The 15,662-nt window shown below is 38.1% G+C and overlaps 1 protein-coding gene across 1 annotated transcript in view; it reads left to right on the forward strand.

Annotated features, from left to right (window-relative positions):
- The window catches only part of foxo3b (forkhead box O3b), a 58,833-nt gene extending 45,788 nt beyond the window's left edge, over positions 1-13,045 (forward strand). Inside the window, exon 3 of the mRNA XM_043687089.1 lies at positions 10,464-13,045. The gene's annotated coding sequence lies outside the window, so the exon portion shown is untranslated. The remainder of the gene's footprint in view (positions 1-10,463) is intronic.
- The last annotated feature ends 2,617 nt before the right edge of the window (positions 13,046-15,662 follow it).

Genomic DNA, 15,662 nt, shown 5'->3' on the forward strand with positions numbered 1-15,662 from the left:
TGCTATAGTCTTTCAGTAAGTCTCAGCGCAAGTTTGAAGAACAGCATCTCATTTTCTGCTTAGGGACCCTGGAGCCTCTCAGACTCAACATTGAATTTCAATAACTTTAGAGCCTTTTTGCATCCTTCCCTGCTTTTGACCCAACCCCTACACCCTTGTTCTGTCATGGTTGCTTTCAGCACGGTCTACCCACTCTCTCCTAATCTCCACTTCCATTACTATTTGTTCAGTTTCTTGTCTGTCCTAGCCTACGAGCTATAATCCCCATATCTGCCGACCATATTAATATTGCTCTCTTGCTCTCAATTCCATCCCTACCTATCCATTCCACCCCAAAAACCTCATCTTCGACATAAAGACCACTTCTGACTAATCAGCTCTGATGAAGAGTCAACTGACTTAACATTACCTTTGCTTTCTGCCCACAGATACTACCAGACATGCTGAGTTTTGCCAGCAATTTCTGCTTTTATTTCCGATCTCTATCTGCACTTCTTTGTTTTATTACAATTCCTGGTGGTGCTTAAACTGCCCAGTGCTAACACTCTTGATTTTGAAGCTGTTTACTATTTTTGTGATTTTTAGTTCTGAATAAAATGGATCCTTGATTTCACAAATAATACAACTGTTAATCGTGACCCATTCCTTTCTTTATTTTGAATAAACTTCTTACGCTGTGACTCCATTAAGTCTTTACTCTGGCCTAGGAATAATAGTCTGTAGATATATTTCAAAGGAAATGCCAACAATGACAGCATTTAGGTGTATTAGGCTCTGAGCCTCATCTCATCAACTACATGACACAGTACAATTAGCATTCCTAACCATTGTTGTGCGTTCAAGATCATATGGTGTATCAATTATCCGGTGAATCAAATCCCCTCTCTTTCAGTTCATATTTGTCAAAAGAACTGCCAGAACTCTTGCCATGCTCAACCTACATTAAGCACTGGTCAATTTATGAAAGATTGTAAACTAGTTAATTGTTTCGCTCATGTAAAGTAAACCACCAAATCTTTCCTGTATTCAATAAGTCCTCGGTAAATCAGAATGTGAACCTAAATCTGTTGTTACTTGGCCTTTCTTTAATAGGGATTGCAGCATTTGAGCTCAAGACATTTTAAATATGTTAGAAGGATACTCATTTTCTATTCATGTTTTCATTTCTCCCACTTTGGTGAAGATGCCAAAATGGCACCATAATACCAGATGTGGTATTTATCCTTGTCCTATCCCCAAAATTTAATTTGGCTTAACAGTGTGGTTTCTGCTATTTTTAAGTCTCTGCATTGTCATTTATTAAGCAAATAATGGCAGATTACCTTCATTACCATACTGGAGTTAAGCTTATAAGATTTGATTGGTAGCTTGTTTGCTCCTTCAGCTCTTCTAAGAGTGCAACTGCTTATCTGAAAAATGTTTTGGCTGCAGATACATGCATTTACTGTAAACCTGGTGGGTTTTTTTATTTTGCTGTAAATGTTCAACTTCAAACTAGTTTAATTTGTAAATGTTGTGATAGAAATATAAGATTTGCATTGAGTGCACAGGCATCTTTTTTTCTCTCTAGTTAATACATTTCATTAGAAGTGGTAAGCCTTGGTTAGCTTTGGTTGAGGGGCTCCTAGATAGTAGCTATTGTAGACCATAAGACATAGCAGCAGAAATTAGGCCAGTCAGCCCATCAGGTCTGCTCCGTCATTCAATCGTGGCTGATAAGTTTGAGTTGAAAAGTGTGGTGCTGGTAAAGCACAACAGTTAGGCAACATCCAAGGAGCAGGAGCGTTGATGTTTCAAGCATGAGCTCTTCGAGCTTGAAGAGCTCATGTTTGAAATGTCGACTCTCCTACACCTCGGATGCTGCCTGACGGCTGTGCTTTTCTAGCACCACACTTTTCAACTTTGACCTCCAGCATTTGTAGTCCTCACTTTCTCTTCCCTAATAAGTTTCTCAACCCATTCTCCAACTTTCTTCCCATAACACTTGATCCTCTTTACAACCAAGAACTTATCTATCTCTGTCTTAAATATACTGAAGGGCCTGGCCTCCACAGCCTGCCTTGAATTCCATAGATGCACCATTCTCTGGCTGAAGAAATTTCTTCTTATCTCCATTCTAAAAATCCTTCCCTTTACTCTAAGGCTGTGCTCTCTGGTCCTAGTCTCTCCTACCAGTGGAAATATCTTCCCAACATCCACTCTGTCCAGGCCTTTCAGTATTCTATAAGTTTCAATTAGATTCTCCCTTCATCTCTCTAAACTCCATTGAGTATAAACCCAGAGCCCTTAAACGTTCCTCATATGTTAAGCTCTTCATTCCTGGGACCATTCTCGTGAACCTCCTCTGAACCTGGTCCAGGGCCAGTACATGCTTCCTGAAATATGGGGCCCAGAACTGTGCGCAATACTTCAAATGTGGCCTGACCAGAGCCTTGTAGAACCTCAGATGTACATCCCTGCTTTTCAATTCAAGTACTCTCCAAATAAACGTCTCAAAACAAATTGCATTTGCCTTCCTATCTACTGACTCAACCTGCAAGTTTCCCTTGAGAGAATTCTGGACAAGAACTCCCAAGTCTCTCTGCACTTCAGACTTATGAATTTTCTACCCATTTAGAAAATAGTTCATGTTTCTATTCTTACCTAAGTCCATGACCTCACACTTTTCCATGTTGTATTCCATCTGCCACTTATATTCCCACTCTCCTAACCTGTCCAAATCCTTCTACAACCTCCCTGCATCCTCAATACTACCTGTCCCTCTACATATTTTTATATTGTGTGCAAGCTTAGAGTACCCTCCATTCCTTCATCTAGATCATTAATATATAAAATGAAAAGTTATGGTCCCAACACTGAGCCTTGCGGAACACCACTAGTCACTGGCTGCCATCCTGAGAAGGACTCTTTTAACCCAGCTTTCTGCCAGACAACCAATATTCTATCCATGCTTGTACCTGACCTCTAACACCATGGGCCTTTATCTTTCTTAGCCGCCTCCTATGCAGCACCTTATAGAAAGCCTTCTGGAAGTTCAGATAGTTAACATCCATTGGCTCTCCTTGGTCTAACCTGCTTGTTACTTCCTCCAAGAATTCTAGTGGATTTGTCAGGCATGACCTCCCCTTGATGAAACCATGCTTACTTGCCCTAATTTACCATATCCTTCCAAGTATTTGGAAATCTCATCCTTCACAATGGATTCCAAAATCTTACCCATGATCAAGGTTAGTTTAATCGGTCTGTAACCTTCTGTCTTTTGCCTTGCTCCCTTTTTAAACAGGGGTGTCACGTTAACAATTTTCCAGTCCTCTGGGACCCTCCCTGACTCTAGTGATTCCTGAAAGATCACCACTAACATCTCCACATCTCTTCAGCTATCTTCTTTAGAACTTTGGGGTATAGTCCATCTGGTCCAGATGATTTATCCACCTTCAGGCCATTCAGTTTTTCTCGCACCTTCTTGGTGATGGCCACCATACTCAGCTCTGCCCCCTGACTCTCGCGAATGTTTAGGATATTACCTGTGTGTTCCACTGTGAAGACTGATGCTAAATAATTACTCAGCTCTTCAGTGATTTCCTGGTTCCCCAATACTGTCTGTCCAGCATCATTTTCCAGCAGTCCAGTGTCCACTTTTGTCTCTCTTTTGCCTTTTATATATCTGAAGAAACTCTTACAGTCTTCCTTTAGTTTTACTGGCTAGCTTGCTGTCATATTTAATCTTCTCCCTCCTAATTTTTTTTTTATTGCCTTCTGTTGGTGTTCAAGCTTCCCAATTCTCTGGTTTCCCACTACCCTTGCTTTCTCTTTTGCTTTTATGCTATCCCTGACTTTTCTAGTCAGCCATGGTTGCACCATCTTCACTGTACCATGCTTTTTTTTCCCCTCGGGATGAATATTTACTGTGCCTCCTGAATTGCTCCCAGAAACTCCTGTCATTGCTGTTCTACTGTCTTTCCTGCTAGGCTCCTCTCCCAGTCAATCTGCCCAGCTCCTCTAGTTGCCTGTATTAAGCTGTAACACTGCTACCGCTGATTCTATCTTCTCCCTCTCAAATTGCAGAGTAAATTCAAACATATGATCACTGCCTTCTCAGGGTTCCTTCACCTTAAGGTTTTATGGTTATCAAAATGATGTTGAACAAGGTATATTGAAACATAGAAAACAGCATCAGGAGAAGGTCATTTGGCCATTTGTTATGACCTGACTGATTAACCAATTCCCATATGAAATCTTACACTGTTTTGGCATTGACTATCTTCTGTGGTAAGGAATTCGACAGGCTCCTCAGCCTCTGGGTGAAGAAACTTATCCTCATGCTTAGATTGCGGGGCCTGGTTTATACTTGCCCATCATTGGGGACATCCATTTTGCAGTTACACTGTCTCATCCTGTTAGAATTTTGTAGATTGAGATGCTCCCACCACCTACATTATTCTGAACACCAGTGAATATAATTCTTAGCGATTCAACCTGTCCTCCTACATCAGTCCTGTCATTCCAGGAATCAGGCTCATATACCTTTGCTGTATGCCATTTATAGCAAGAATATCCTTCCTGTGATAAGAAGACAAAAAACTGCATGTAAGGTTGCAGGTGTGGTCTCACCAAGGTCCCAAATAATTGCAGCAAGCAGTCCTGCTCATACCAGAATCCTTTTGCTATGAAGACCAATGTGTAATTTGCCACTTTGACCACCAGCTGCACCCTCATGCTTACCTTTAGTGACTGGTGTGAGAGGAAATTAGGTCTTGTGCAAATTCCTATCTTTCCATGTATAGCCATTCAGATAATATCTGCCTTCTGGTTTGTAACCAAAGTGAATAACTTCACCTTTATCATACTACATCCACAATGCATTTTGCCCTCTCGACTTGTTAATTTGCAGTGAAGCATATCTGTTGAATCCTCCGAATTCACTCTCCAACCCAGTTATGTTAGCTGCAAATTTGGAGATATTACATCTAGTTCCTTCATCCAAATCATTAATAAATGTTGAGTAGCTCAGGTCCTAGCACTGATCCCTCGGTACCCCATTAGTCATAGAATGGTAGAGATCTACTATTCAGAAAAAAATTCCTTTGGCCCTTGTCCACACCAGTCAAAAACAACAACAAAACTATTCCAATCCCAATTTGAGTCACTGCCTGTCACTGGTGGAAGAAAAGACTTGTTTAGATTAGATTAGATTACAGTGTGGAAACAGGCCCTTTGGCCCAACAAGTCCACACCGACCCGCCGAAGCGCAACCCACATTTACCCCTATACCTAACACTACGGGCAATTTAGCATGGCCAATTCACCTGACCTGCACATCAGGTGAATTGGCCATGCTAATTATTCCTACACTTTTTGTCTCCTGTTTGCCATTAAATTTCCTGTCCATTTCAATATACTATCCCAATCTAGTATGTTTTAATTTTACATGCTAGTCTTTCATGTGGGAACTTATTATAGAATCCTCATGGTGTTGAAATGGGCCATTTGGCCCAACAAGTCCATTCCAACCCTCTGAAGAGCAACCCACCCAGACCCATTCCCCTATGCTATTACTCTACATTTACCCTGACCAGTGCACTTAACCCACACATCCCTGAACACTATGGACAATTTAGCATGTTCAATTCACCTAACCTGCACATTTGTTGTATTGTGGGAGGAAACCCATGTAGTCATGAGGAGAATGTACAAACTCCACGCAGACAGTTGCCCAAGGCTGGAATCGAACCCGGCTCCCTGGCACTGAGGCAGTAGTGCTAACCACTGAGCCACTGTGCAGCCCTATTTGTTGAAAGCCTTTTGAAATTCCCAAATAAACTTTTTCAACTGGGTCCCTCTCATCAACTCCACATGTCACATTTTCAAAATTCCAGTAGATTTTCATAAATCTATGCTGGCTCTGTCCCGTATGCCGCTGGTTTCCAAGTGCTCTGAATTAAATGTTTCATAATGGATTCTAGGGGTTTCCCTACTACTGATTTCCAGCTGGTCCATAATTCCCAGTTTTCTTTCTGCCTTGTTTTTTAAATAGAGCGATTACATTGGAGAATAGCTGATCTGTTGAAACTGTGATAGTTTATTGAATCTTGGAAGATGCCCACTAATCCATCCACTATTTCCAGGCCACTTCCTTAAGTACTTTGGGATGTAGATCATCAGGCCCTCAGGATGTATCTGCCTTCAATTCCATCATTTCCCCAACACCATTTTCTTACTAATAGGGACATTAAAGCCCTGGAGGTAGTGCAAAGGAGATTTACTAGAATGATACAAGGAATGAGAAATTTTAGAACAAAGGAAAGGTTAGAGAAATTAGGATTATTCTCCTTGGAGCAGAGAAGATTGAGATGTTTAAAATTATGACCTATTTTGACAGAGTAAGAAGGATATTCTGTTTCCACTAATTGGTATGTCAGTAACTAGGTGTCAGTTTCGTATTTGACGGTAAGAGAGCTAGGAACGAGATGAGAAATTTCTTCATTTGGTTGTTAGGATTTGGAATGTGCTGCCTGGAAGAGTGGCAGAGATGGATTCCAAAGGAGCTTTCAAAAGAGCTGGATAAATATTTGAAAGTAATTGCTTTAGAGGGCTGGAGAAAGGGACTAGCTGGATAGCTCTTTCAGAAGTTGGTATAGACATGGTGTGCTGTATGGCCTCCTGTACTGTAAAATTTTATGATTCTAATAGTGATTCCCTTCAGTTCCTCCGTTTCACTAAAACCCTGTGTTTCCAAATATTTTTGGTATGTTACTTATGTACATCTTGTGAACGAAGAACCAAAGTATGTTTTTAGTTGGTTAGCCATTTATTTTTCTCCCCCCATTATAAATTCCCAACTTCTGGATGTAAGGGACCTACATTTGTCTTCATATAACTATAGAAACTTTTACAGCCAGTCTTAATGCTCCCTGCAATCTTACTCTCCTACTCTTTTCCTTTGTTCTCCTTTGCTGAATTCTAAACTGCTCCCACTCCTCAGGTCTTTTTTAAATGCCTCTTAATTGGATCTAATACTATCTCTAATTTCTCTTGTAAGTCATGGTTTGGCCACCTTTCCTGTTCAACGTTTGCACCAGAGAAGAATGAATCATTGTTGCAGTTCACCCATGCAGTCTTTGAATGCTTGCCATTGTCTTTTCACAGTCATTTCTTTAAGTAACATTCCCCAATCTATCATTGCCGACTTGTACCTCCATAGCATCCTAATTTTCTCTCTTCCAATTCAGGCTCAGAATCAACTACTTCACTTTCCATCTTGACAAGGAACTTTTTTATGCTTGCTCATCCCCAATTGACTTTGCACAACTACATTGCCAATTCTTCCTTTCCCATTACATAATACTCAGAATAGGATGATGTATTCTCTAGTTCGTTTCTCAATGTATTTGTCGAGAAAACCATCCCGTGTTCACTCCAGGAATACCTCCTTCACAGTATCCTTACGAATTTGATTTGTCTAATTAGGCAAATCTTAAAATACCCCATTATTACACATGTTCCTTTATTGCATACCTGACTAATTTCCTAATTTGGAGGTATTGGTGTTGGACTGGATTGTACAAAGTTAAAAATCATAACCTGGTGTTGTATCATCCAACAGGTTTATTTGGAAGCACTAACTTTTAGAGCGTTGTTCCTTTATCAGATGATTGTCACAACCACCTGATGAAGGAGCAGCGCTCCGAAAGCTAGTGCTTCCAAATAAACCTGTTGGACGATAACCTGGTGTTGGGTGATTTTTAACTTTGACTAATTTCCTGCTTAATTCCATTCCTAAATCATTCCTACAATTTGGGGATCTAAGTACCACACTAGCTAATGTTTTTTTGCCCCTTGTGGTTAATCAGCTCTACCCATACAATTTTGCATCTGAGTTAATATCCTTCCTCAATATTGTGTTAATTTCCTCTTTTAAACAGCAGTACAACTCCTCCACCTTTTTCCTTTTTTGTCTGTCCATCATAAATACTGAATAATCCTAGATATTATGTTTACCATCCCTGGTCACCCTGCAACTATGTCTCCGTAATCCTAACTATATCAAACCTGTTTTCATCTATGTGTGTGCTTAATTCATCCACCTTATTGCAAATGCTCTGTGTAGTAAAGTACAAAGCCTTAAGATTTAACTTTTTAACATTTATTGAGTCATAGAGATGTATAGCACGGAAACAGGCCCTTCGGTCTGACTCGTCCATGCCAACCAGATATCCCAACCCAATCTAGTCCCACCTGCCAGCACCCGGCCTATATCCCTCCAAACCTTTCCTATTCATATACCCATCCAGATGCATTTTAAATGTTGCAATTGTATTAGCCTACACCACTTCCTCTGGCATACTTGTCCCATTTTGATCATTTTCTTTTACTGCATCCCTATTTGATCCTCATTCTTGATTTATTTGTCAATAACATTTCTTATTCCTTTTACTGTCTTCTGTTCTCATCTTTGATTTCCCTTCCCTCTTACTCATCTCATGGGTTCCCACCCTCCTCCTATTTTTGTTTGAAGCCTCCCCAACCACTTATTCTCCCAAGGACACCAATCCCAGTCTCACCTCCCTGAGAAACAGTCCCAATGTCCCTGGAATCTGAAACCGCCTCCCTCATACCATCTCATCAGCCACCATCTGACATATGCTGCAATTTTTACTTCTGAGTAGCATTTGACACTGGTATTAATTCTGTGATCACTTCACTACCTTTTGAGACTACTTTTCAACTTGTATATTCTGCTTTTGGACCTTATCCCTTTCTTTTATCTATGTTGGTTGTACCATTGTGCCCCTGACCCCCACCCCCCCCTAACATTTGTGTAGCCCCTTGAAACATTGTTGACCCTAGCACCAGGGAGGTAACATGCCACCTGGAGTCTTGTTTGTGGCCACAGAGAAACCTTTCTATTCACTTCACAATTGAATCCTCTCTCTCAATGTTTCATTCCAACAATTTTTATCTCTGCCCTGGGCAATGGCTGATGCTGTTTCACCTGATAGATCATTCCCCTCACAGACCTAATGGTCATTTGGGGGTCAATCATCAAATAGTTAAATAGGGATTAGATATTGTAATCCATGTAATAGTACTGTACAGATTTTTTAAAATAATGGTGTGGTTAGCACTTTGCCAAATTTTCCCAAATATATTCACTGGCACATGTTTGTGCATTCAATCAATTATTAAGCATATTTCCTTTTGTATGCCACCTTATTTATCTGACTAAGAATACTCATACAGAACTAACCTGAAATAATTGTTTTAAAATAGTGGTTATTTAAAGATTGTTTTCTAAAGTCCGTATATTATTGTGATATTGAAGATCTCATTCACCCCAGTAAAGCAGCATCTGTGTCTCAAAAGTACCTTATTATCTAATGGATGTTCAGTGCCTATGAAAGGTGCTGTATAAATGCAAAATTTTTAAATGTTTTTTTGAAATTCTTTTATATAAGAGTCTGTACTATTGGAATGTATCTCATTTTTATGACATCTGACACTTTTACTTGCATATTTGTAAAGTAGTCAAGGTGGGTGGTGAGCTCCCTGACTAACCTTCATAGGACAGCCAAAATCCTAAGACTTGTGCTTCTTTCAGACTTCAGTTTTGACCGTCTTCAAATTCAATTTCTCAAACCAAGCGTTGTATAAATATGTAAATGCATTTCAACATATATTTCATTGTATTTTGTCTTTGAACACTGGGTAAGAAAGATCTTGTGTTATAGTCCTTTCGCCTCAGAATGTCAAAACCACTCTACTTCAGTAGTAAAACATTGTCTATTCGTTGTTGTCATCTAGAAAATACGGCAGCCAGTTAACAGTAAGGTACCATAAGCAGTAATGAGATGATGACTGTGTCTATTTGTATGTTTAGTGAGCGATATATATAAAGTAGAAGGCCAGAGAGAACTCCCGCACACTTCTAATAGTACTATGAGATTTTTAGAATTCCCAAAGTACTGTACTGAACTGTCAGCCTATATTTGGATCCTCAAGTCTCTGGATTAATGGAAGAAATTTACTAAAGCTAAATGTCTCCACACAGGCTAAGCACAGCTTGGCGATTTTTAAGTTACTAGGCAGAAAATTAAAGGGGTTATATGTTTAAATCACCTGTACATTGCAAACAAAGGTTACATTACTTACAGCTAAAGTATTGTGAAAATTAAACCATGAATTTGTTTTTATAGTTGAGTTTCTGTATATTTTGTTTTGACAGCACAATCTAAATTAGCTGTCTTCAAAACGAATAACACCAGTTTCCTCATTCAAAAGAGTTTTGGATGTTTGTAGTGACTTGTCTGAAATATTCTAGTCATTCCAACATTAAATTGCATATTGTCTTAAGGGAATTCCTGCTGAATTATCTAAAGGTGCATATGATCTTTTTTGGAGAAGTTGGAGAGTAAGAAATATGTTTTTGAGCTTTTATTGTCTGTCTTTTTCTCCCTTTTCTCTAGGTTAGTGAACTGAAGACTTTTGCCAAATCTGCTGTCAAGATAGTATGAATTTGATTATAGTAAATTTATTCGACAGCTGTAAATCTGACATTTCATCTGCAAAGGGGATAGTTCTTGGAACTGCATATCAATACAAAAGTTGTAAACCAGAAGAATGCGAACTCAAGTTAAAATGAATCCTGAACTGTCTGAAAATGAAATTGTTGTAAAGTTTCCCTGGTGTCCCATGATCTTTAACCCTGTAAAAATTGTTGATTGATACGGGTAGGTGCATATTTTAAGTTTTAGTATTCCTGTCTGAGATCAGCATCTGCCCACAGCCTCCATTGTATAGCTATCATTGAAGTATTGGTGGAATGGGACTGATGAACAGTGTCATCAAAGGTATGAATATTGATGAAGAAATGAACACATACTTACTGAATAAAACAAGACAAATTGGCATCATCAGAATGCCAGAAGATTTATTATACAGATGAAGGTTTCCATCCTTGTTAATCTGCTAATCTGCAGTTGATTAACAGGTATTTTTAAGTAATTTGAAACTGCATGACCTTAATAATAGAAGTTGAAGTGTGACTTTGAACTTTACAATTTATGACCCTACATTGTTTGGTCTTTTATAATAGTGTCAAGGAGCCCAGTTTAGTGGTAGTGGGTAGGGAAGGGATGATTTAAAAAAAAGCATTAATATTTCAACATGGCATCTAATTGAGAATAATACTGCTTGTAAATCTTTTGCTTAATTTTACAAAGCAATCTTTTGAACAAATCTTTATCTTGAGAGAGTTAAGTAGTTGGAAGAGGAGCGACTTTCATATGTTTACAAATTATCTTATTTTAGAGAGAACAGCCAAAATTTTCTCTCTGAAGTAATCTTTGCATGAATTGAAATCTAAAGTGTATTCGCAAGATTGGAAAATTTGACCTATATACACATCCATCATTGTAGAGAACTTTCTAAGAAGTGCATCTTTTTAATGCAATTTTAAAAATTTTCTTTCTTACCCATTGAGTACAGATTTATCTGTTCTAAGGACAAATCATATCAGCAGATAACAAACTGCCTCCCTTCTGAACAGAGCCCACCTTGGTCAACTGTAATGTATTTTTTTCTGTAGATACACTTACATTTCAGTTGATTTGCATACTGCATTTCTGTATGGCATTTGTACATTTATTGGAAGTTTTGTGTAATCTTTATCATGTTTTTGAAGAGTTTCTATATAAATACAGACCAGCTCAGATTACATCAATTTATGCATATTTCTTCAAACTTGTGTAAGATTTTCTGTATACAAAAGGGTGATGCACATTTATATTTTATGGGCAGAGACAAATCATTATTATGCATGACTATTCAGTAGGTAAATTAGTTTGTCTCAGTTCATTGCATGAAATTCCAGGTTGTCACGCTCATTGATGTTAGTGCCCCTGGAGAGCTAGCAGTGAAACAAAATGTGATTGAATATTGTTGTATAACTTGGCCGTCTCGTATAAATGGATACTAGTCCTTTCATCATGCAATTTACTATTCTATTTGTAGAATGATAGCATATCAATTATGATCACTGAATTATTTTTGTCAAATGTAAATGAGTTTAAGATGGTATATTCATTCTAGCTGTTTCTGTTCAGCATTTTCACTAAATTTGTAATATTTAAGTAACTTCTAAATCAGTATTTGGAGAGTTCTGCACAAGTCAGTTTTCTTGAATTTGCATGGTAGAATAGCAATTAAACTGCTTATGTTCCTGATATGCTATGTTTGGGTCTTACTAAAATTGAATCAGCCACTTAGTTCTCATCCAGGCTGTAAAGGTTTGGCAAATCTCAGGCTGGCATCTCAGGATGTGGAGAGAAGATTCTGCAGGGATCTACAGCAAATGCACATTCTCACAGCTTCTTCATGATGCAAGTATATTCGTGGAAGTGACAGACCAGTTGACAGGTGTAAAATAAAAATACTTCCACTGCAAACACTTACAAAACCAAACTAATTTTAAACTTACTTCATATTAATCTGACCTTTTAAAACTCATGTATCCTGTGCAAGATTTAAATTTTGTAGCCAAATTACTGCCTTAGCTCACTCTAACATGGTTCACATCACCAATCACTTGCCTCTTGGTTAAATATATTTGGTTTGATGAAGCTGCCATAGTTCTAGATTCTGAAACAGGCCATGCAATATTTTATTTTTATGTCCACCCTTCGGTTAATTCAGCCTATATATGTTATTCAGATTTTGCGGTGTTTAGCATTGGTTAAAATTGAGTTGTAAATGCCCTACAACTTGTTTTTACAATGCATACTTTGAGTTGCAAGAAGTCTGTAAAACCACTATATTGAGAAAAGGTATACTGTGTAATGGTACAGATGAATATACTATCTTCTCTTATTTCTTCACACCCCCAACTCACACTCAAATGTTAGTTTTAACAGGAAAAGGATGGTTCTTTTGAATTGTGGGTTTTTAATTGCATAAATTATTGGTATGTATTGCCCTGTGTATTTCATTAATCTGTGCTCTTAAAAGAGTACGCATGTAAAATAAAGCTTGATAACACTATTGAATTGAATTTGGTCCCTAATAGCATTCATTTTCATATTCAAATTTAGTTCATAGATTATTCTAAATGGTCGACCGTAAGAATTATTGCACAACGCATTATCATTTTACCTTGCCACCTGTTCAACTGGAGCTATTGATTGATGTTTCATTTCCCTACCAGTCACTACCTCAATGTTCACTGTGCTAAAGCTGACCCTACTCGAATAACGTGAAAGTTGTTTTTGATTTTTGTCATCTTTCCTGAGTCTTTGCCACAGTGTTACCTAATCTGTGTGCTAATGAAAGTGCAACTTATATTTTATCTGCATTATTCAAAACACAACTTCTTTTTGTTTGGAGTGAAATTCCAGTTTTTTTCCCAAGCATTTTCTTGGTAACTTCAACTTCATCCGGGAAGTCTGGTGAATTTGTTCCTGCACCCTTTCAAATGTTTCAAATGACTTCCTGTAAGGGAAGAATTCCCACAAATTGTTCCTGTATAAATTCATCATAATATAAATGTGTAAATATGATGGATTAGAGAGGAAGGACAGAAATGCCTCAAATGTTCTTGGTCCCTAGGCTCCGAGAATTCTTAATCTGGTCTATAAAATATATTCTCGATTGATAGAGGATCTGGTTTTGCAAAACATTTTTGTAATTTAAAAGATCGATATGGAAAGCCTTAATGCAAATGAAATTGCAAAACATTCCATGGGTTTAGGATATCATGGATCATGTTTATGTGTAGAAATTGTTCCAAACATGGTAACTTGATTTTCATACTTGAGTTTCATTGATTCCAAGAAGGAGTTTAGTGTTGGGTTGTGAAACTGTGTAATTTTATTTTTTTTTAAATATGAAGGATTCCTGCATCAAGAACACACAACATAAGATTATGCGGTACCATTATCCCTGTAGCATTATTTGCCAAGAAAATCTTCATTAGTCAGAAGCTGCTGTTTTGTTAAGACCTGAGGTTTGTGTTTAGAAAGTAAGAATTATCCATTGTTTCAGAACTTTAATAAGATTCAAATGTCAGCAGCCTTTATGAAGGCAAGAATTAAAAAGGGTGCTAACAAGGCTGCTTTAAATTCTACTGTCTTAACAGAAGGATAGTGTCCACAGGAGAATGAACAACATTCCAGTTATTTGCTAGTACCCAGCCAAAGTAAGGCAACCCTAAGACAATTTAGGAAGGCATATGTAATTTTGATGGGTAATGCCTGAAAATTTATAATTTAGTTATTTGGATTCATGGCATGATTCATGACATTGCCAACAATGAAACGATTGCCTGAACATTTTACTGCTAAAAGTTAATAACTCAGCATCAGAACTTTTAAGTCTGACAAAGCAAAAAAAAAAGACCTATTGTGTTTATTAAGGGCTAATGCTGCTCTTCCCATCAGGTTGCTGGGCATGAAATTAGATTTTTTTTTTAAGAATCTCTACAGTGTGGAATACAGGCCCTTTGGCCCATCAAGTCCACACCAACCCTCGGAGCATCCCACCCAGACCCTACTCTCTCCCTGTAATTTTACATTTCCCATGGCCAATCCATCTAACCTGTACATCTTTGGACTAACAGGAAACTGAAGTAGCCGAAGGAATCCCACACAGACACTGGGAGAATGTGCAAACTCTACACAGATAGTCGCCCAAGGATGGAATCAAACCTGGGTCCCTGGCGCTGTTAGGCAGCAATGCTCACCACTGAGTGACTATGTTGTCTGTGCATAGTTGTTAAAGTGACTCTTGGTTATTCTAATTTTTAAAAATCAAATCTGGCATGGCTGGGAAAGTCTATTTATTAGCCATGCATAAACTGCCTTGAAAAGTTGATCAGCATTATCCAAGAGCTACTGTTGTTATTTTAGTGCCCTTAAATGGTATTATGAATTTCAGGATATTGACCCAGCAATCACAAACAAATCAGAGTGCTGGAGAGACGATGCTTTGGCAGAATCTGTAAAGAGAAAAACATAGTAAATGTTTCAAGTCCAATGACCCTTCATCAGAAACATGATAAAACTGTGTTCTAGTTCCGTGTAAGATTGTTGTCTGGCTTGAAGGTGTTGGTATTCTTATGGCTTTGCTGCTGTTCTATTAATATAGATCACTGGAGAGAGTGGTGAAATCAAATTAGCCTTGAATACCTGCATGCTAATCTTTAGATTTTGTGTGCTCTCGACACCAAGTCCAGCATAGGGGCATCTGTAATACAAACCTTGTAATGTATCACCCTTCCATTTGCAAACTCATGCCATGACTCATGTAAATGGTAGAGATGGTGGAAAATCTTTATCCTAATTTTGTAGTTTCTGTTGATGAAGCTAATCTGATCGATGGTATTTCTCAAAAGTAAATATGAGGAAGCTTGCCAATGGTATGTTGAAGGTTGCAGAGATAATAGAACTTTCTCATGATCAGCAACTGGAAGACACAAATGGGGTCTTTTCAGCCAAAACTTACATGTTGTTAGAGTTTAGTTTAGCTGACTGCTAAACATGGGATCCTTCATTTTCAAAAGGAATTGTTTTAAAGCTGAACACTGGAAATGTCATCAATATTCTGCACTTGGAAGATAATTGAAGCATGAGAAAGGGATAAGTAATTAAACCCCTTGAAACTGTTGAAATGCT

Source organism: Chiloscyllium plagiosum, chromosome 3 (genome assembly GCF_004010195.1).
Source record: "Chiloscyllium plagiosum isolate BGI_BamShark_2017 chromosome 3, ASM401019v2, whole genome shotgun sequence".
In the NCBI taxonomy this organism is placed as follows: domain Eukaryota; kingdom Metazoa; phylum Chordata; class Chondrichthyes; order Orectolobiformes; family Hemiscylliidae; genus Chiloscyllium; species Chiloscyllium plagiosum.